Source organism: Bubalus kerabau, chromosome 4, assembly GCF_029407905.1.
Source record: "Bubalus kerabau isolate K-KA32 ecotype Philippines breed swamp buffalo chromosome 4, PCC_UOA_SB_1v2, whole genome shotgun sequence".
In the NCBI taxonomy this organism is placed as follows: domain Eukaryota; kingdom Metazoa; phylum Chordata; class Mammalia; order Artiodactyla; family Bovidae; genus Bubalus; species Bubalus kerabau.
The window spans coordinates 158,815,177-158,838,694 of NC_073627.1; the positions used below are offsets into that span (position 1 = coordinate 158,815,177).

At 37.7% G+C, this 23,518-nt stretch overlaps 1 protein-coding gene across 1 annotated transcript in view; it reads right to left on the reverse strand.

Annotated features, from left to right (window-relative positions):
* Positions 1 to 23,518, reverse strand: part of GRIN3A (glutamate ionotropic receptor NMDA type subunit 3A) — a 208,417-nt gene that overhangs the window by 183,108 nt on the left and 1,791 nt on the right. The window lies entirely within an intron of this gene.

Here is a 23,518-nt window from a genome sequence, read left to right on the forward strand (position 1 = left end):
CTGCACACTTATGATGCCAACATCAACCAGGCAGTTAAAGGTCTGGATCTGAGCTCTGATGGGCCTTCCTTAGAGCTCAGACTCACCAACTGGGCAGCACCCTTTTTTCTTAGATGTCCGAATTTCAGCTTCATTGTGCTCTCCCTCTAAACTTCAAAGTGTTGGTATATCTGCTGCTAAGTCACTTCAGTCATGTCCGACTCTGTGCGACCCCATAGACGGCAGCCCACCAGGCTCCCCCATCCCTGGGATTCTCCAGGGAAGAACACTGGAGTGGGTTGCCATTTCCTTCAACGCATGAAGGTGAAAAGTGAAAGTGAAGTCATTCAGTCGTGTCTGACCCTCAGTGACCCCATGGACTGCAGCCTTCCAGGCTCCTCAGTCCATGGGATTTTCCAGGCAAGAGTATGGGTGTGGGGTGCCATTGCCTTCTCTGGTTGGTATATCTAGCCTCTTCCTATTGTTTTCTCAGCTCCAGGGATAGTAGCTCCTTTAAGGATTTGCTATCTTCACACCATAGAGTTCTCTCATTATCCTTCTAGTCACCAGATTGACAACTCTGTACCTAGTTGATTATTCATTATAGTAAATTTCCTCTCTTCAAATAAGTGGTATGGTTTCTATTTCTTGAGTAGCCCTCACTGATATACTTAATATCTGATGGTTTATTTAATCATTTGGACTGTTTAGAAAGATCTTGGTTTTGAGAGGGGGGCCTTTTGAACCATACAAAACAACTTTCTGATTTTCACCAGCTTATCCAGTATTGACAAGTTTAAAATAAAGTTACTGCTCCAGAGTAACAGAACTAGGTGGAAGTTATGATGCAGACAAGGCAGCCAGAAGGAAATGGCATGAAGGCATGGATAGAAATGAAATGATTGATTGCTTGTTCAAACCAAAACTACAGTGATGGATCACCATTCTAGAATTTATCCATAAAATTCCAATAAAATTCAGAAAATAGTCTGATGTAACATTTCTCAACTTCTATTAAAATATTAAATAAGGCATAAAAATATGAAAGCTCACAACTTTGAAAACTTTTATTAACAATCAACTTATTGCTAGAATGGAAAGATGTTGCACAAACTGTAAACTAGGGGAACAGAAGAAAAGAATATGAAATTACTATTGTATCTGAAAATAATAATAGCTAACATTTCTTGAATACTTAATATATACTTAATATATGCATTTCTTAACTTTTCATAAATTATTTCATTTAATCTTCCTTAAAACTCAGTGAGATAGATTCTAGTATCTCTATCTTATAAATGAAGAAATTAAGGCATAGAGAGGTTAAGTGATTTACCTAGTTACCCTTCCCTAGTAAATGGCAGGGATAGGATTAAAACTCAGGTAACCTGGGTCCTCTGGCTTTTAACTCCTATAATGATTATCATCTCTTTCTTTCTATTACTTAGTTCCATTAGAAGAGTCACCATGGCCTCTCTATTGCATGAGTTCTGCTTTTTGAGGTAGTCAGAATGACATTCAGTTACATCCCTCCTTGGATTAGTATTTTTAATTCCTAAATTTAATAAAAGAGATATTGCATCTCCAAGAGGAATATGGGAGAAGTTTAATTCCCACAAGCAAAGTACCATAGAACTTAGCAGGATCAATACTCTAGCAGACATGCAAAACCTACTGCTGTGGTTTTATTTATTCATTTATTTTTTCATGTACTTCATTGGTTCAGATCAATGATTCTCAACCAAGAGGGTACATCAGAAACACCTGGGAAATTTTTTACACACAAGCCTATATCTCAAGATTTTGAGCCAAGAGGTCTAGAACGGAGCCACGTATGTATTTTGAAATTCTGATGTATTTTGAAAAGGTTGCCTAGGTTGAGGGAACTAATTAAGAGTCACTGGTTCATATTATCAGAAAGTGACTCAGCAGATTGGCAAATTCAGAGAAGCAGATTCCAGCTTGGTTCAGCAGAGTCACACCACACGCCTGATGATTGTTAAAAGACTGAGCTTTGGTTTAGGCAAGGGGCACAGCAACTTCCTGTCTAGCTTTATTTATTAGAAAAGGATTCAATCAGAATAAAAGTGAATTCAAAGTAAGGCAACTAGTAGTCTTTGTTGGCGGACAGATTGATTTCCTGTTGCTCTAGAATAACAATACCTCCTCCCACCCAATAAAACAAGGGCCCTATAAAGATGCTGCAGAACAAAGGAAAGACGTATTTTGAAAATATTTTGTTTTACAAGCCAAAGTAAAATTATAAAAAAGAAGAAAACCCACAAAACCCTGACATTTAAACATTAAGGATAACATGACTTTTTGAAAAATGAGTAATTCACAAGAGGAGAAATACTGAGATTAACAATAAATGGGATGAAAAAGAATAGTGTAAATGGAAAGAAACAGGGAATTAAAAATTCAACAAAAGATTTCAAATATGTTTTGGAAACCTAAAAGGCATGAGAGCTATTTCAAAGCTTCGAATTACTGATGTGTCTGTGTTCATTCGCTCAGTTGTGTCCAACTCTGTGATCCTATGGACTGTAGCCTGCCAGGCTCCTCTGTCCAAGGGATTCTTCAGGCAGGAATACTGGAGTAGGTTGCCTTCTCCTACTCCAGGGGATCTTCCCAACCCAGGGATCAAACCCACATCTCTTGTGTCTCCTGCACAGGCAGGCAGATTCTTTACCACTGTGCCACCTGGGGGTTCCTTGAATTACTGACACGGAAGACAAAATTTAGAAAAACTTTCAGGATACAGAACAAATGGAATCCTTTCCCATTATTACAAGAACTGTAAATAATGGAAAAGGATGGGGAAGGACTGTGCATCTCAGTTTGTACTCATTCAGTTCCTGTTTTATGCCGATTGTCCTATGTAATTATTAACCATTCCCTCCTTTTTCACTTTTAAAACTGTCCTGGTTTGAATATAAACTATTTAGTCACCTCACTATGAGCAACAAACCTCAGAAATATGGTGTACCTCAGACAGAAGAAATCTTAGGAACAGGAACAGAACATGTATAGAATAGGAACATGTACACAGGAACAGAAGGATTATTCAAAAACATATTTGCAGAAAAATTTTTGTTTTTGTTTTTTGAATTTTATTTTATGGACCAACTTCATTCTTCACAAAATCAATAAAAGGCAAACTGTACCTAGACATATCTGCAAAAATGTTTTAATTAAACTGTCAAACATTTAGGAAGAAAGGAAAGAAAAAAAGAGAAAGAAATAGATTTCTCACTGCTGCTGTGTTAGATGCTCAGAGACAATAGATTGATACCTAACTGAATTTGTTTGGGAAATAATTTTATGCCTTGTCAGTTGTCTTTTATCTGTTAAAAAATAAACAAAGCCAAACTGGGATATATATAAGGGTGTAGAAAATAAAAATATGCCATTCATATACCCTATGTGAAAAAGATCCCTGGAAAGACTCCAACTAACTGGCACTTATTTTCTCTTTCGAAGAATCTATGCTAAGGCAATAATCTACAAAATGGACAAAGATTCTGTGAACAAAGATTTTCATTGCAGAGCATTTTATTCCACAATAATTGTCAGGGTTTTTTTTTTGACAAAATTTGTAAGAAAAACTTAACATTTTAGGCATATACAACATTCTAGGCTTGGGATAATACGCAGCTAATAAAATAATGATGGCAGTGAGTTTCCCGGGACTTGGAAAACACTAGCAATATCACATAAAATTAAAGAATCTGAATAGAAATTCTCCACATTAAAAGTTCTATATAACAAACACTAGGAGAAATACCTCAAGACATTTGAGATAACTAGCAATAATGATTGTTTCTGATAGTGAAGTTAAGACCTTTTTTCTACACTCATATTTTCTTATTTTATAATTAGAAGTAAATAAAACAGAGAAATATGAGTTGTTTGAAGTCTGTGGTGACTTGTAAAAGATTCATGACATGATGCAAGTGAGTAAAGCAGAATACAAAACTGTACATTTACAATTTCAGAAATTCATTCGTTCATCCCTTTAAAAATATCTGAGTGACCATTATGTGCAAAGCACTATAATAGATCCTCGGATTATAATGGCAAGTAAAACAGAAAACACTAACTTCAGAGAGACAGAAACATGTATACAAGAGGGCAAACACTGAAAGGAAAAGTATGCTAAAATGGTGAGATTATTTCTTTTCTAAGCTCTAAATACAGTGTCCAATATTACCATTGCATTGTTTCTCATATAAACATGATAAAAGTCAATGAATAACACTGCAGTTAATAAAGTAAATAAATGTGTATATATGTATGTACAAATGTATATGTATGTATGAAGATATACATGATTATATAACTACATAAGTAATATGTACATATTACATATATATATATTATGTAAATATATGTGTATTTATATAAATACTACCTAAATATAAGTAAATATGTATACATAATAAAATAAAGTGAAAGCAACCTTCCTGGATCACTCTGGCCCAGAATTCTATCAGGTTTTTGGGAATCATCTACAAGAACTCTGCAGACCATTTGTTTAACAGCTTTCTTTTCACATTATTTAGAATCATTGAACCCACAGTAGAGGAAAGAATGCCAGTGATGACATACAAGGACATTTTTGTATTCTGAAATGACATTTCTTATGAGTCCCTCTTATAAGGTACTTCAATCACTTTGTCATCACTATCTCATTAATTGTCTCATTATAGAAAAGTTTTCAGTTTTCTTAAAAAAAAACACAAAATCAAGGGAGTTTGTCAGAGTTTTGCCATAACCTTGTTTTTCTATAGTGCCTGTTAAATTTTAATGTAAGGGAACAGAGGCTTAGGAATATAGAAAATAATGGAACTAGCATATTAAAAAAATGAGCACCTACTATATGTCATATGATATTGCTAATCTATTTGAGAGCAATTATTCTACTTAATCAGTACCTCTAACACTAGGAGTAGTTATTATCATCTCATTATCTCTATTTTATGAGTAAGGTTTCTAAGATTCATTTATGGGTACACCTGGAATGGATTACATTCATTATCTTTTAATACCTATTTTCCCTCTTGTTCTCTTGCTTCATATGAGGGTGGCCACCTCTTCTGTATAATAGGCACATATTCTAGTTTTTCCAAACTGCACCTTTAAGCTGCTGTACCTGTTATGGTTACAGGTCTCTGTCACTTCCTCTTGCTTATCCAGTCATTGAGGCATTTCTAGTTAATACTTGCCTACTCAAATGTACTAACGTTTCTAATCCAGAATGATGATCCTGAAGCTCTAGCAAGCCTGCAGATTATTATTATTTTTTAAAAAATAAGCTGATTTCTTAAAAAAAAAGTCAGCTACTTAATTCACTTGATATATAGATGTATATCAAATCATCACATTCTGTGCTTTAACTATCTTACAATGTTATATCAATCATACCTCAGTAAATTAAAACAAAAATGAGTTAGTTATCAACATTTAAGGACAATTTGGGGCTTCCCTGGTGGCTCAGATGGTAAAGAATCTGCGTGCAATTTAGGAGACCTGGGTTCAATCCCTGGGTCAGCAAAATCCCTGGAGAAGGGAATGGCAACCTACTCTAGTATTCTTGCCTGGAGAATTCTATGGACAGAGGAGCCTGGCTGGCTATAATCTACTGAGTTGCAAAGAGTTGGACATGACTGAGCAGCTAAAACACACACAAGGACAATTTTACATTAAAAAAAAATCCACAGTCTGGCTTCCTTTGAAAATACAGAATATTTGGCAACATCCCATGAGTAATAGCTTGTTGGAGGTGAGTGGTGGCTGACTACCTCCCTCAGAAAGGTTAGGCTCTATTCAGTTATCTACAATTTTTACTATTCCCTATCATATTATTTGGGGGCTTCCTAGGTGGCGCTAGTGGTAAAGAACCCGCCTGCCAAAGTAGGAGACATAAGAGCTTAGGTTCAATCCCTGGGTTGAGAAGATCCCCTGGAGGAGGGCATGGCCACCCACTCCCATGGACAGAGGAGCCTGGTGGACTGCCATCCATAGGGTCCCATAGAGTCAGACACAACAAGTGACTTAGCACACGTGCACCGTATTATTTGGGACTGTTTTTTCACACTTCCGTTAACTTCCTGGCTCCTATATGACATCTGAATTTGATACCTTGCCCCAGGTCATTGAGTCTCTAACTGTGCTGTGCATACATAAAATTCACCTGGGGGAGATTCTTCAAAAAAAAGAAAAAAACAGCTGGTATCAGGCCACAACACACAATTTAGTGAAATTCAACGAGTCTAGAATCTAGACTTTAAAACTACTACCTACATGTGATTTTGTTTCAGGTGGCACCCAGTCAAGGTTTGAAAATCACTTTAGGGGAGACTCTTAGGATAAGTGGTTCCCAAATATGATACTCAGAATCACCTGTGGACACAATCAATCACCTGTGAAGTTGTTTGGTTTTTGGATAGATTTGTATGCTCCAAATCCAGGGATTCTAATTTGATAAGTCTGAGAATGTATATTTTGAAAAGCTATCTCGGTGTTGCTAACACACAGGTGGCCACCACTCTGGGGGCTGAAAGTCTAGGGAATTACACTTAATGACAGAAAAAACAGTGAGTACAATGGGAAGCTAGGAATTTTGTGGTTGTTCAGTCACTAAGTCCTGTCTGACTCTTTGTGACCCCAGGGACTGCAGCATGCCAGGCTTCCCTGTCCTTCACTATCTCCTGGAGTTTGCCAGATTCATGTCCATTGAGATGGTGGTGCCATCCCACCATCTCATCCTCTGTCATCCCTTTTTCCTTTTGCCTTCAATCTTTCCCAGCATCAGGGTCTTTTCCAATGAGTCGGCTCTTAGAATCAGGTGGCCAAAGTATTGGAGTTTCAGCTTCAGCATCAGCCCTTCCAATAAATATTCAGGGTTGATTTCCTTTAGGATTGACTGGTTTGATCTTCTTGTAGTCCAAGGGACTCTCAAGAGTCTTCTCCAGCATCACAATTTAAAAGCATCAGTTCTTAGGCACTCAGCCTTCTTTATGGTCCAATTTTCACATCTATACATGACTACTGGACAAACTATAGCTTTGACTATGCGGACATCTGTCAGTTATGTCTCTGCTTTTTAATATGCTGCCTAGGTTTTCATAGGTTTCCTTCCAATGAGCAAGAGTCTTAATTTCATGGCTGCAGTCACCCATCTGCAGTGACCTTAGCCAGATCTGAACTTTTGTCTGATTCCCTGATATTTTGCTTGATAAGAGATAACAGAATAAAATACAATTCCAGGCTTTCTCTCTTTTTCACTAATGATTATTTCAAGTAGCTTTATTTTTCATTAACTTTGAATTTTTCTAATTTTACAGGTAAGTCAGATATCTTTGGCTACACAATATAGAGACATTGGCTGGGGAACAGGGGTGAGAATTTGAGAAAGCAGTGACCCAAAGCCACAAGAACAACATCACTTTTCTGTCCTCTGTGGTCTCCAGAAAACTTAAAACCTCTTTGGGGAAAATGAAGGACATGAAAAGTTTAATAGGGTGAAGAAATACTTTTTCTATTTCTTATGAAATCAATTTCCTCAAGGTCTTACACTTCCAGCTTCGTTCTACATAACATAGTAAATTCTAGGTGGTCGTGAACTCTATCTACTTAGTGAATGAGAATTCTTTTTCATAAAGTGGGACACTTAGTTCACATCACCCACACTCTGACAGGTGGGGAATTTCCCACCAGTGTTACTTAGCTGTGTTACACTGGAAAGGAGGGAAATGGACCATTGATTCAGTTTGATCAACAGTCACTGAGCATCTATTATGAGCCACTCACTGTGCTAGGAGTTTAGGGTTCAATTTAGTGGAGGAGAGAGACACATATATCAACAAATAATTATTAAGCTATGCAACAGATCTAGAAAAGAAGAATGTTCAAGGTAGAAAAGTGACGTAAAAGTGAAAGTAACAAACTGCAGTGGGAGAGGACAGTGCACAGGTGATATTTAAGCAAAGTTTTGAAGGCTAAACGGGCTTCTCAGATGGTAAAGAATCTGCCTGCAATGTAGACGATCCCTTGCAGAAGGGAATGGCTACCCACTCCAGTATTCTTGCCTGGAGAATTCTATGGACAGAGGAGTCTGGAGGGTTATAGTCATTCCATGGAGTTGCAAAGAGTCAAACATGACTGAGCAACTAATATTCACTTTTGAAGGCTAAATAGGAATTTTAGGCAGACACAAGGGGAAAGGGATTTCAAGCAGTAGGAGAAGTATATGTCAAGGTTTGGAACAGCACTGTGCAGACTGCTTGGGATAGGGAGTGCTTAGTATCTAGAAGAAATGAGGAGAATAACCCAGGCTTGGATGATGACAGGTCTTGAATGTCACATGAAAGTTGCTTAGAATTCATCCTATAGGTTAGAGCTTAGCTGTGTGGGTGGTTACTGAGAGGATTTTAGGTTGCTTGGGGGGCTTGACATTAAAAAACTCTGAAATGCATAGTGAGAAAGTTAATCCCTTTTCAATTAAATGTTTAATCCTTCTGCTAAATCAAGGAGAAAGCCTCGGTTTGGTGTTAGTATGTGTTTAACACTTCTCTAACACCTGGAAAATTTCCCTTTTACAAAAAGGCTCAGGCAATTCTACCTGGCTGGAATTGCTTTGTTTTCATTCTATACTTATTTTCACAATTAACTTCTCTTTATGGCAAGGGATACTGGTTTCTCATTAGTGTCTTAATAAAAGATCTTTAAATATAAATTTAAAGAAAACAGTTAATTTTCAAAACAGCAATAGGTGATCACAGATATAGCAGAGACTACGAGGGGAGTAGATGAATGCATAAAGTTTGGAAATAATGATATTTTGGGGATGTAGGGAAAGGGTTCAAGCAGTGAGTGAACCACCTCTCTCCTGACAGCACCTTGGAGAATATAATGGAGGAGCCAAGAATAGAGGCAGAGAAGTCAAGAATGGGGATCACAGAACTACTGTAGGCACAGGTGGTATAGGCCAAGGTTAGCCTGTTGGTTTATTCATCATCTTTCCTAGGGTTACATCATCACAGGAGGGGGATCCTAAGCATTTCCTGGCCTGAGCTGCAGCTATTTCTTGATGAAGATCTTCAAGTGGCTGCTGTCCAGCAAGTGTTAAAGGCAGACTTGAAATGAAGGTCAGAATGAGATTTAATTATCTTCCAGTTTTCTAACCCATGATGGAGTATTATTGGAAAACCGATGCAATCTCAAAACTTTTAACTAATGGATTTTTACGAATATAAGCAGGCAATCTTAGCTTTAACATTTGATTTCCAAAGTGTCTCATTCTAATCTATGTCTTGGGTGTGGGTCTCCTATCCTGTTAGGTCCTCAAACTCTCTCCTTCCCCCTCAGGTCTAAGATAGGCAGCAGAATTGTGCAAGCAGTTAGGATGTTTTTAGTCCCTGTTTGGAAGATGGGAAACCTTCTTCTTTCCTCCCTCTCCGGCTGCTGCTGACCATTTAGGAGTCACAGTACGACCACACTGGGAAGATCCCCTGGAGGAGGGCATGGCAACCCACTCCAGTATTCTTGCCTGGAGAAACCAGATGGATAGAGGAGCCTGACAGTCCATGGGGTTGCAAAGAGTCAGACGTGACTGAGGTGAGTTAGCATGCACAAACGACCAGGCTAGTTCAATGCTGGGTGATAGAACATGCGTGGGCTGTTCCTACTGCCAAGAGTACCTGGAAAGATATGTCTTGGCTTTTTTCAAACTGGATTAGAATCATTTTCTCAAAGAAAAAGATGTTTCAATAAAAATGCTTCTCATCTGTTTTTAAAATTTGAATGTACAAAGTATTTTCATGTATATTAACTCACTGAAACCCCTATCAATTCTTTAAAATAGCATGGGAGGCCCTCCATAAATACCTGTTTAATGAGTACTATTGATAATTTATAATGGAAGAAACTGAGGTTCAGGGAGGTTACCAAAGCCGTTTTCAGATGCTTCTGGAGCTATAATTTGAAGACAGGTCTTCTGGTTCTCCTCCTCACTCCACATCCCCTTCATCTCAAACAAAAGAGCCTGTTACAGATAGTGTTTGGTGCCTATAGAACTACCAAAATTAGAATTCTGCTCTATTATGATCAAACAGGGTTTTGTGGTCTGGGCTGAGGTCTTAACAGCCACAGATAACATTGCTTCAATGGAAAAATCAATTCTGAATTGGAGATTAATTCATCTGCAAATCATGACAACTTGGTGTATATCTGTCTTTCTATATAGATATATAATAGATAAGTGCTTTTTAATATGATGATTTACATTTATCGATTTTTAAAAAAAATACCACATTTTAATTCCTAGAGATCTTATATTTTCTGGGCATGTGTATCGCAACAGAATGTCACAGACCAGAAAGAATTATCTTCACCTGCTTGTGGAAGCCCTTGAGGACCAGGTTTTGTAAGACTGCTGATGGTAATTGATCTGTGTTTTTCTGGTTTTACGGAAGGCATGTCAGAATCTTGGGGGTGGGGGATGGAATGCTTTTTGAACAATATCCATAAAAACTAGAGAATCTGATATATTCCCTTAAGGCTGGTAGATCCTGCTCCAATTTTGTGAATCAGTCCTGTAGTAATTGTTATTTAGGTGTGAGTTTCATCCATCAGGAGTGTTGAGGAGTGAAAAAAGAATTATACCATTGCCATAATAAAGTGTCTTTTGTGCAGTGGAGAGGCATTATTCTCAGTGCAGTGTAACTTATGTTTGCTGAATGAATGAAAGAATGAATAAATGAATGAAAGTTGCTTTGCTTTAAGAAGATTTATCTAGAAGCAGTGTGCAGAATGGTTTGGAGGAAAGGAAGTAGAGATATTAGGGGGCTATTCAAGAGTATTGGCGGGAGCAGCTAGTATCTTGTGAAAATCAGAAGGAAGAATAAGGTAAGGACATGCAAAGCATACTGAGGAAGGCAACAGAATGAGATGCCAAGAAAAGGGAGAAGCTAAAGATGTTATGAGAAATATTGTTATAGCTGGGAGAGAGTACCATCTGAAGATATCTTTACATATTTTGAGTTTAAGGTAAGAATATAAAGAGAGAGATAACTGGAAATTCCAGTTAGAAATTCTTGGTGTCACCACATGCAAAAAGAAAAATTAAGGAGTCTAAATCTTGAGAATGTAAATCGGGCTATTGCCTCACTATTTATACTTTCTTCTTTGAAACTGTGAACTTGTTAGCAAATAGCGTTATAGATGGTAATAAGGATGATCCACTTATTCAGCAAATAATTATTGCTATGCTCATTCCTACCTCAAGGCCTTTGCACTTTTGCTCTCTTTGCTTGTAATGAGTCCCCTTTCTTGAGGGGACTCAGAAATTTGCATGGCTGACTCTTTACTTCCATCAGTGGTACAATGTTACCTCTTCAGGCAAACCTTTGTGACTAACCATCGTCATTCTCTAGTCTTTTACCCTGAGTTATTTTTCTCCCTTGTACTTGCCTTTACTTAATAATACTATATTATATATTTATTTGTTCGTATGTCTTATTGTCTGCCTTCCTCACTAGAATATAAGTTCTTTTGAAACAGTGGCTTTGCTATTCTATTTCCTGCTGTATTCTAAGGTTATGTTGAGAACTTCACTTGGGAGGCTGGTCACTGCTCTCTGGAGTAAGGAAGGTTGGAGGGGAAACCATTCTATGTGGGTTGAGGCAACTAGACATCTGGAGAATGTGGACTAAGGTGGGTATAAGAAACACAATCAGATGATTTGATCAGAGTGATAAAATCACAGAGAGTTCAGGCTAAGTCCTGTCATGGGAAATCAGAACCATGTTCAGGCAGAAGTTACAGCAGGGCAGAGGAAGACACTGCTCTCTAGAGAGGAGGATGGAGCAGATGTGAAGTGAGAGCCCCGAGAAGAGCTTCTGAACCCTAGAGAAAGTGAAGAAGAAAGTAGCTGCCCCACACCTTCCCAGTGACGAAGCCCAACTGCCCTCAAGCAGTTCTATTCCTTGTCATCTTCCCAGAGTTTTTCAGCATAAACCCATTATTTTCAAGCCCATGGAGTGAGTTTTCTGTTGCTTAAAACTCTAAGCCCTAGAGAGCAGTAGAAATGTCCAACAGAACTTGTGTGAAGATGGAAAATGCTGTTTATCTGTGCTGCCAAATACAGGAACCATTACCCACATGTGGCCGCTGAGCATTTGAAATGGGTGTAGAGTGCCTGAGAAACTGACTTTTAAATTTTGTATTATTTTCACTAAACTTAAATGAATATAGGGTTCAATTCAGTTCAGTTCAGTAGCTCAATCATGTCCGACTCTTTGCGACCCCATGAATTGCAGCACACCAGGCCTCCGTGTCCATCACCAACTCTCGGAGTTCACTCAGACTCACGTCCATCGAATTAGTGATGCCATCCAGCCATCTCATCCTCTGTCATCCCCTTCTCCTCCTGCCCCCAATCCCTCCCAGCATCAGAGTCTTTTCCAATGAGTCAACTCTTCGCATGAGGTGGCCAAAGTACTGGAGTTTCAGCTTAGCATCATTCCTTCCAAAGAAATCCCAGGGCTGATCTCCTTCAGAATGGACTGGTTGGATCTCCTTGCAGTCCAAGGGGCTCTCAAGAGTCTTCTCCAACACCATAGTTCAAAAGCATCAATTCTTCGGCACTCAGCTTTCTTCACAGTCCAACTCTCACATCCATACACGACTACTGGAAAAACCATAGCCTTGACTAGACGGACTTTTGTTGACAAAGTAATGGCTCTGCTTTTTAATATGCTACCAAATATAGGGTTAGTAGCTATCAATTCGGAGAAGGCAATGGCACCCCACTCCAGTACTCTTGCCTTGGAAAATCCCATGGATGGAGGGGCCTGGTAGGCTGCAGTCCATGGGGTCGCTAAGAGTCAGACACGACTGAGCGACTTCACTCTCACTTTTCACTTTTCATGCATTGGAGAAGGAAATGGCAATCCACTCCAGTGTTCTTGCCTGGAGAGTCCCAGGGACGGGGGAGCCTGGTGGGCTGCCATCTATGGGGTTGCACAGAGTCGGGCATGACTGAAGTGACTTAGCAGCAGCAGCAACAGCAGCTATCAATTGGACAGCACAATAAAAATAGAAATATAGATCAATGGAACAAAACAGAACCCCCTGAGATAAACCCACATACATATGAGCACCTTATCTTTGACAGAGGAGGCAAGGATAATACAATGCAGAAAAGACAGCCTCTTCAGTAAGAGGTGCTGGGAAAACTGGACAGATACATATAAAAGAATGAAATTAGCACACTTCCTAACACAATACACAAAAATAAATTCAAAATGGATTAAATAGTTAAATATAAGGCCAGAAACTACAAAGCTCTTAGAGGAAAACACAGGCAGTTACTCTCTTTGACATAAATCATAGCAAGATTCTCTCTGACCCACCTCCTAGATTAATTGAAATAAATACAAAAATACACAAATGAGACCTATTAACTTAAAAGCTTTTGCACAGCAAAGGAAACTATAAACAAGTTGAAAAGACAACCTTCAGAACAGGAGAAAATAATTACAAACAAAGCAACTGACAAAGGGTTAATCTCCAAAATACAGAAGCAGTTCATACCAGAAAAACAAACAACCCAATCAAAAAATGGGCAGATCTAAACAGACATTTCTCCAGAGAAGATATACAGATCACCAATAAACCCATGAAAAGATGCTCAACATGGCTCATTATTGGAGAAATGCATTTCAAAACTACAATGAGGTATTTCCTCACACTGGTCAGAATGGCCATCATCAAAATATCTAAAAACAATAAATGCTTGAGAGGATGTGGAGAAAAGGGAATCCTCCTGCACTGCTAAAAAGAATATAAACTGATACAGCCATTATGGAAAAGAGTATGGAAATTCCTTAAACTAGGAATAAATCTACCATATGACCCAGCAATCCCACTACTGGGCATATACCCTGAGAAAACCACAACTCTAAAAGACACATGTACCCCAGTGATCCTTGCAGCAGTATTTATAATAGACTGGACATGGAAGCAACCTAGATGTCCATCAATAGATGAATGGATGAAGAAGTTGTGGTACATACATACAATGGACTATTACTCGGCCATAAAAAGAAACGGATTTAAGTCAGTTGTAGTGAGGTGGATGAACTTAGAGCCTCTTATGCAAAGTGAAGTAAGTCAGAAAGAGAAAAACAAGTATTGTATATTAACGCATATATATGAAATCTAGAAAAATGGTACTGATGAAACTAGTAGAGATGGACTTGTGGACACAGCATGGGAAGGTGAGGGTGGGACAAACTGAGAAAGTAGCTGACATATATACAGTATTAAGTGTAAAATAGATGGTTAGTGGGAAATTACTAAATAACACACGGAGCCCAGCCTGGCACTCTCTGATGACCTAGAGGGGCGGGATGGCAGGGGGAGGAGAAGGAGGCTCAGGAGGGAAGGGATATGTATATAATTATGACTGACTCTCATCGTTGTACAGCAGAAAGCAACACAAAATTGTAAAGCAATTTTCCACCAATTAAAAAATTTTTACAAATTGGACAGCACAGCACTATGGTTACTGCTATAAGGGGTCAAATACACGAAGCACAATCACTGAAAGGCAATGAAGCGACTAAAAAAGAAAAAATGAAATAAAACCATGATGGTGTCACAGAACTCAAGCAGAGGGTGTTCCACAGCACCAAATCTATAAGAATGTTAATTAAGGAGGATTAAAGTAAAGTCCCATTAGTAGCAGTGTCATTTATCCTTTCATGGTAAAACTTAGTCCAAATAACAGGGGTTGGTTAAACAAATCACGAAACAGCCCATTCAAAGGCAAACTATCAAGCCATTAAAAAATAGAAAAAACATTAATGATATGGGAAGATGTTTATAAGTTAAACAATTTCATAAAATGACATGATCCCAGTTTTATAACACATACATATGTCTAGAATTCTGGGCTGTGGGTTTATGAGCAATTTTTATTTTATTCTTTGGCATTTTATTAACTTTCAGAATTATCCACAAAGAACATAATTTTTTATAATCAGAATAAAGGAACAAATGATATGCTTAACACAATAAAATGGCTACGTCTTTTCAAGCTGCATTATAAAACAAAGTGATAGTAAATACAGCTACTAAAAATAATTAACCATCCTACATTTCTAAAGCTATTCACATTTTTCTCCCAACTCCTCTAGATACACACTGTGAGGTGTGTATATTTTAAGGTATATGACCGCCATTATGGTGGCAGAACAGCAGAGATTGTTGGGAATTCTTAGAAGGCTAAAGAAGATCTTTTCTTAGATGGACTAACCTAGATGTCCCATGGTCAAAAGACCAGGAAAAGGACTAAAAGCTTCTTGGAGTCCTTTTCTTGCCTTGAGAGGTTGGAGTCGACAGGGAGGTCTGGCGTGCTGCAGTTCATGGGGTCGCAAAGAGTCGGACACGACTGGGCGTCTGAACTGAACTGAACTGAACTGATAATCTAAGGACCACTAGATGGCGCCCTGTACTTTCAACCAGCAGAAGGTACATTGGCTTAATTCAGGCTTGGATTTACCATTCATTTTCAGGTGTACACGGAAGCATTTCCTTCTGTGTATAACACACTGTATGACATGACTCTAATTAATTTCTCGTATAGCATCAAAACAATAACAGCTCTCTATCTGAACCTATTAAATTCACAACAAATAGAAGTAAATTTTTTGTTAAATGGAATCCCTGTTTAAGTACCTCTGGCTGGGACTGAACAAATAGAATTTCACAACTGAGCCAGATAGTAATTCTATTAGATAAAGGCATGCTGAGCATCCAACTTCGTTTATGGAAATAAAAATTTTTATTTTTTACCTGGAGAGTATTCATTCAACTTTTGTTTGGCTTTGAGTTGAGGCTTTCAATAGAAAAAAAAACCACCAACATATTCTATGCAGCCAAAGCCTTGGTACTGAAAGTTCAGCTAATGACCACCCCTAACTGAGGGGAGAGTAGTGACAACCCATGTCTAAGTCATTCCTAAGAATGCTACTGAAAGACCCAGACAGAGCCATTGTTTGGAACTGTACAGGCTCAGCACTTGCAGAGCCTTGAAAATACAAAGCTAGGCTCAAATATAAAGGAAAATACCACCCTTTAATACAGAAATTCCACCAACTCAGAATGTCCATGCTTCGAAAGCCATGTCAACTCTGACTTTTCAGAAAATTTTTTTTTTAAAAAGGTGAATTCTTTTTTTCTGTTCTTTGATTCCAATGTACAATTGGAGTGACAATACGGCTTTCTTTACTTGTATCCAAGTGTTTCTAAAAATTCTAAAGCATTATCCTTGAGAGAATAAAATACATAAAAAAATGTTACTCAAGGATATGTCAGGACACCCATGGGGCAGTAGCACATATGCATTACTTTCATAACCAGAAAAGTGATGCATATTTTAAAAGTCCCTGAAAGCTGTAAATGCATCAAATGATTTTGATACAGTCAAGATTCAATCAAACACAGAGTTTGTTTTATGGATATCTTTTGTAATCCTTAGTATATAACAGAGCTGTGTGTGTATGTGTGTGTTTGTGTGTGTTAGTCACTCAGTCGTGTTTGATTCTGCGTGACCCCACGGACTGTAGCCTACCAGGCTCCTCTGCCCATGGGATTCTGCGGACTAGAATACTGGAGTGGGTTTACATGCCCTCCTCCAGGGCATCTTCCGGATCAGGGATTAAATCTTCTTCTATTATGTCTTCTGCATTGGTAGGTGGGTTCTTTATCATTAGCGCCACCTGGGAAGCCCATGTAACAATGCTACTGTCCCTAAACTTGGATCTAATAAATGACACAAGTTAGATCCATTAGTATGGATATAAAGCTTGCATGAAAAAAGGGAAACTTGTGAACCTTAAATCCACATCTAGTTGAGACTCTCCCCTTTCTAAAAACCCTTTTCTCCCCCTCTCCCCCAAGAAGTCAAAACTTTCAACTGTGTCATGCTTCTACTGTTCCTTAAATTTAGTTCCTGGGAGCCTGTGAGAAATTAGGGTAGTAGGTAAGGCAAGACTTGTGAATTCCTAATATCAACAAATAGAAATAGAACGTTATTTTTCACCTCTGTAACTGCTCCAAAGATCCAATCATTCAGAATCCATGCAAAAAAAGCAACTGGTCATCATTCACCTCATTGATGACTAAATTTACACATACCTAACCTGAGGGTGCACCTCAGTGAATTGGAACTCTAAATGGGGTTTCAAAACAGCAGCATCTGTTTGTTTCTTAAGCTTGGCCCACTGGAATCAGATCTCGTAAGTTTAAATATCATCTGCATACTGAAAACGCATTTAGAAGTACTCCGGAGAGAGCAAGCTAGAATATTTAAGCTCTCATTCTGATTATTTTAGTTTTCTATTAAGTTACACTAACACTATGTGCTAAAAGAATGATCATTAGAATAAAAATACACTGTGGTGTGCTTTGAACTTTGCATACATGATATACAAACTTTACCGTATACAATCCTCATTGTAACTTTATGAGACGGTCATATTTTGTGGATCAAAAATTGAGGCATGGAGACACCAGGCATGTTTCTCAAGGTATGATATCTAGAAAGCTATAGAGCTAAGATTCAAACATAGGTCTGTGCATCTCAAAAATCTATTCTCTTCACCTCTAGCTTGCATTTCTTCCATTTATATGTTATTATTGTCTGATTTGTAAAATAAACACTAACTTTCTCAAAATAATTGTGAGGATAAAATTGAAAATATGGATGTAAAAGATAAATTTAAACATATTCTACAATTAATTTATTACTGAAATCTTTATTTTCATATTGAAGTATTGAAAGCAGTGGTGAGGAAATGTGAAGACTTGTCTTTTTTCTCTTATTATTATTATTATTATTTTTTAAAAATATTTATTAATCTGGCTGCACCAGGTCTCAGTTGTGGTACATGGGATCTTTAGTTGTGGCATGAGAACTTTTTAAACAAAATTTTATTTATTTATTTGGCCATACCATCATGTGGGATCTTAGTTCCCCAACCAGGGCTTGAACCCATGCCCCCTGCATTGGGAGCATAGAGTCTCAGCCATGGACCACTGGGGATGCCCCTCTCTATTTTTAATTGTGTAGGTAATACATACTTAGTTTTAGAAAAAAAGAAGCATGCATAGGGGAAAATCTGAACTTCCACCATTCACTTACAATCACATTTAACTTTTTAATAAAGTTCTAGACTTTATATTTTATAGAAGGTCATACTTTACATAAAACATATACATTTTTTATTCTGTGTCAATAAATATATCTTCATTTTGAAAGGGTACATAGCACTCTATTGTAAAGTTATATTATGAGTCACTTAATTAAACTATATTGGATAGTTAGTGTAAAATATGCTTTTAACCATCACACCTAGAAGTAGATGTCATTCTATTTTATCTTTTTTCCTGCAATAATTCAAAAGCAGTGATGGATTCTCAGATTATAGGCTGACAAATGTACTAAATTAACAGGGAGGCTTTAGTATTTTTTCCTCTTGGTAACCTCTCACTTTCTGTAATGTATAGCTCTTCCCGCCCTTTTATGCTGTCTATACATTGTTATTTTCCTCATAAGACTGTTAAAGGGATGTTATAAGCACATTTGTGAAGGAGCCTTGAAAAGCACAAATTTTATGTAAATATATATGACTGGATTTTTTCCTAAATCTATGTCTCAAATGAATAACAATGAGGCATAATTCACCCTCACTAAAAGAAAAGTCATCCTGCTTAATTCTTTACCGTTTGAATCCTTGAAGTTTTATCTCTACAGACAGACCATCCCTGGCCAACCAGATAGTAGCCTTTCATGGTCAGTTTTCTCCAACTGACACAATACCAGCCCAGGTCAGTATGATCAACCTGTTCCCTCAATGGAGGAGAAACACCGTCTCCCCTGCAAGTGTCTGAACCTTTTATATTCTGGAGAGCTGCAAGTCTAGCTGATGTAATAGGTTTAGGGGAAGGTGGCTGGCTTACTCCTTGTTTACCTTTTCTCCAATTATTTCCCACCATCCCCCAAAGGAAAGATCTGAGAAAGAAATAGTGGCTTAAAGATTTCCATTAGTTTGTTATTCATGCATTGACTCAAGAAGCAGTGTGACAGATGCTGAGATGTTCTTTCTTCCTTCCTGCCTAGTTTTAGAGATTTTGCACCCCATTTTTGCTGCTGTACTGTTTCTTTACTCTTTTGTGTATGTGAGGAGCAGCAGCTAGACCAGGCAGGAGAAAAGAGAAAGAAGTCCTCTCTACATTGTGTGGGGCCACTAAAGTGTGCAATACCTTGCTATGAGAGCTCCACAGTGGTGCTTAGGGCAATGATCCTCAAAGCAGCTAGTCTGCCAACTGTTGCCTATCCAAGATGGGATAAGGAGCGTGTGCCGCTATGAAGCAACACACTGCTTTGCCAAGAAAGACTTCCCAGGAAAATAATTTCAGAGAGGCAAAACTGTATGCTTAGTGGCGTGGCAGGAGAAGTTGGGGTGGAGAGGTTAGACCCTGTGGCCATAGCCTCACGAGCAATCTACTATAAGTTCTCCTATAGGAGATGTATGAGAGACCAACATTTCTGAAAAGTGTTATTGGGCATCTTATTGAAGCTTCTATGGTAATAACTAAGGCTCTAGAAACTGCACTGATGATGTGCATTTATAAAAATTTGCCATTGGTATAGAAACGGTAGCTTTGGCATGTCTTCTAATGCTAGGCAAGGCGGTAAACTATTCAGGAACACAGTTGTTTGGCAGGAGGTGGGTGCTAAACCCACTTGCTTTTGAGAGAAATAAAATGAGGGAGTGGGTATAGAGTAAGGTGGAAGATGAAGACACATTACACTGTGAATCAAATCTCATTTTGATTAATAACAAGTAATGGAGCATTAGTGGTGAATTAGGACTGGGATGATTCTTATCAGATCAAAACTAACACCTCTCTACTGGTTATTTAGCTAACACTATAAATTTTTTCACAGTGCGTCACTTTCTTTATTTGGTTCACACAACAACTCTGTCAGATTGGTAAAGTCAACCTTCTTTTGACTGACAAGCCTAGATGCTCAGAGACCAGAGGCACTTCCCTAAAATTCCATGGCCAGTAAGAGGCAGGGGTAGACTGAGTCTTCTGAGTATTATTTAATATACCTTCCAATAACTGTGCTCATTTAACCAAAATGATTGGTTAATGAATGGTGGCTCAGATGGTAAAGAATCTGCCTACAATGCAGAAGACCTGGGTTTGATCCCTGGATTGGAAAGATCTCCTGGAGAAGGGAATGGCTACCCACTCCAATATTCTTGTCTGAGAATTCCATGGACAGAGGAGCCCGGCGGGATACAGTCCATGGAGTTGGAAAGAATAGGACATGACTGAGCGACTAAGACTTGCTACTTGCTATTCATGAAATACAATCTAATGGCACAAAATCCAAGGTGACTTCTGCCACACCAGAAGATAAAACAGGAAGGAATTTGACACCAAAATTGGTCTTCAGTTGATTCAATCATAAGTTAACCCCAAGATGTAACAGCCAAGGGGATCAAGACCCAAGATTCTCTATGGACTCTTCTATGGCAGTCACAAAGAAAAGGGGATGAGACAGATTAACTGCCCAATGAATGGTGTTTGCTAGTGTCTTCTGCTCTATTTATCTAGAAAAATAAGTGCTATAAAAATTTGCCAGATTAAAAATAAAAACTTCCAAATTAGTTCTAGTTTTATTTCTCAAGAGGAGTCTATATTGCTAAGAAAAGTTTTGCATCACTTGATGTTTAATTTGAAATCGTTTATCTTCAAGTTAGCAATAATTAGGTGCTACTATCAGTCATTCATCATGAATTGTAGAAGAATATGTTTCCCCCAAGAGAGAGCACAGTGCCTATGTGCAGAAAGTCAAGGAAAACTACCATAACTGAGAGCAGATGTTTTAAAAAGAAATGTCTTTCACTTGTCCCCTCACGAGGCAGGTAAGTTATGTTGTGATATCATTGCTTTTTCCCCTGTACCATACAAAAGTGGCACCATGCTAGTCAAATTCTAATAAACAGAATTCAGTACTTCTCCCTGTATTATAAAAATGGACCATCTAAAAATACTTATATTCCCATGGGAATAAACATATATTAATTAGTTGGCATATATAGTTCATGATATACATTGTGGATGGTACATTCAATGAGAGATGAAAATAGCAATGTAGTCTCTTTTTAATTGCATGGGCTTGAATCTAAGCCAATTATATTACTCCATTAATTCTGCCTAATGAAACCAATATGGAATTAACATAAGATACATTTTAGAAAGAAATGTGTATCTGTCACTACCTTAGCAAGTAAATTTTGAGGTGTTAACTTTGGAGAAACTATATAAAACTCTCTGAAGAAAAAGTAGTAGGGGGTGTGAAGAGAAAGAAAGAACTGTAGGAACTTACAGTAACAAAGTAACTTAAATGTAACTGGATCCATGTGCAGCATCATTATTTGAAGGTCATAGGAACAGAATTCGGTTGGCTTCAAGTGGAGATTTGGGTGTAATAAAGTAAGAATTTTGGGGATGGAAGAATGCTTTGATCTTATCCTATGTGTAATATTGTATTAAGCTTTTACTAAGTACTGATATTACACATATGATTTCTAAAGCAGGGTAGCTAACAATCTTATTTTTAATGGATTTCCATGCTTGAAGGAAGTTTGTTCCATCCAAGCTGATGGACCTATGTGTTTATGTTCTGAATGAATAGTATATTGAAATAAAATGACTATTGTCAGGGGGTGATCATTTCAGTGGTATCTCCATTCAGGAGTTGTGGCAGGATGTGATCCAAACCATTATTTATTAATTAGGTTTCATATAAAAATATCAGTAGCCCAAAAGGAAGTGGGAGAAAACATGTTGCTGCTCCTGCTCTGAAAGCAATTTTGATTTGTATGATTGTGTGGACAAGTCCACCCTCTTCTAGAATCCTTTATTTAGACACTGGCACAGTCAACAAACTAGGTCACTGGGCAGGAGACTCTAATAAGGACAGTGGCTAATTTAAGCCAAATTTATTTAATGTGTAAAATGACTTCAGCATGCTTTTATATTTAGAAAGTTTTTAAAAAAATCCCATCACTGTATTAGATAAAATTCCACTTTTCAGGAGAAGCCAGAGAAAGATCAGTTTTTATTTTTTGCTGAAAGCAGATGATGGTCATATCCTAAAATTACATATTACAGTGACTTGGCATTGAGCTGGACGTTTTTAATATAGAACATTATAGAAAGACATTTAAATTATATACTAAAGTAAGACAGGTTAGATATGTTTGAAGTTAAAATACAAAGATAAATGAAAGAAAATGTCCTCAGTTGGCCAAACTAGATTTGAGTCAAAAACAATAATTCCCCCCTTTCAAGATGTGTGCCATGAAAGTAACAATGACAATAGTGATTTTAAATACACTTCTGAATTGAAATACAGAAGCAAATGTGCTTGACACAGTATTTATTTTATTGTCAGCTTGCAAGGGTTGTCCCTGGAGGACTCTCTGCCCTCCAATGGTCCTAAAGCTTTGAAATTTACTGATTCTAGATGCTACTTCAGTTTCTCTGGTCTCCTTATTGAAGTGTGCTGCATATCACAAAAATTCATCAGGGAGCAGAGACAATTTCACTTCTAACTAAGGAACACTAATTTGGGGGGAAATTCTTCCTATTTAAGACTCTTGGCAAACAATCTACAAATTGAAAGGAGCCTGGAGACTGTGAACACTGTTAGCATGTATGAAGTATTAGGTAATAAGGAAGCAATGATGAGAAGCAAGTTATGCTGACTCTTGCATTTGTTATGTCTGATTCTGCATATATATTAATAATGATACACCCCTATGGATGCAATTTCATGTTTATAACACTCTGGCTATTGGCAGCATTGTGCATCTGTGTTTTCCAAGCCTTCCCATCTGCTGCCTACAGTCATTCAGATTCAGGTGACAGAAATATTTTAGATTAAAGTTAATTAGTCTGCACTCTACAGATCAAATCTCTACAGTTCAATATTAAATAGGAATCTTCTGGGCAACTGCAGAAAGTAGCCTGAACCCACCCTTCCTAAGATTAAAAATGTTAAGATTCATTTTTCTAGAAAAAGAAACCTTTAGTACTCTCTTCATATATTATGCATAGATTTGATCAAACTTTTCATATGTATTTGCTCTTACTCATTTTATTTCTTATCTCTGTATATATATCATAGTGGAAGAAGAGAGATTAGAAATATTTTTTCCAGCTACAGTGACAGAGTGAAATGATATAGAGAGAAATTCTCCCAAGTCTGGATTCTTACTAATATACCAACCAATGTGGATCAAGCCTCTGAACTTTCCTCAGTTTCTCAGTCTTTAAAATGGGACCAAAGACAATTACCTATTTGTTTCATAAATACTTTGTGCAATGCTTAATATTTCTTGATATCTTACTAAAAAATAATGCACAAAATGCAGAAATCTCC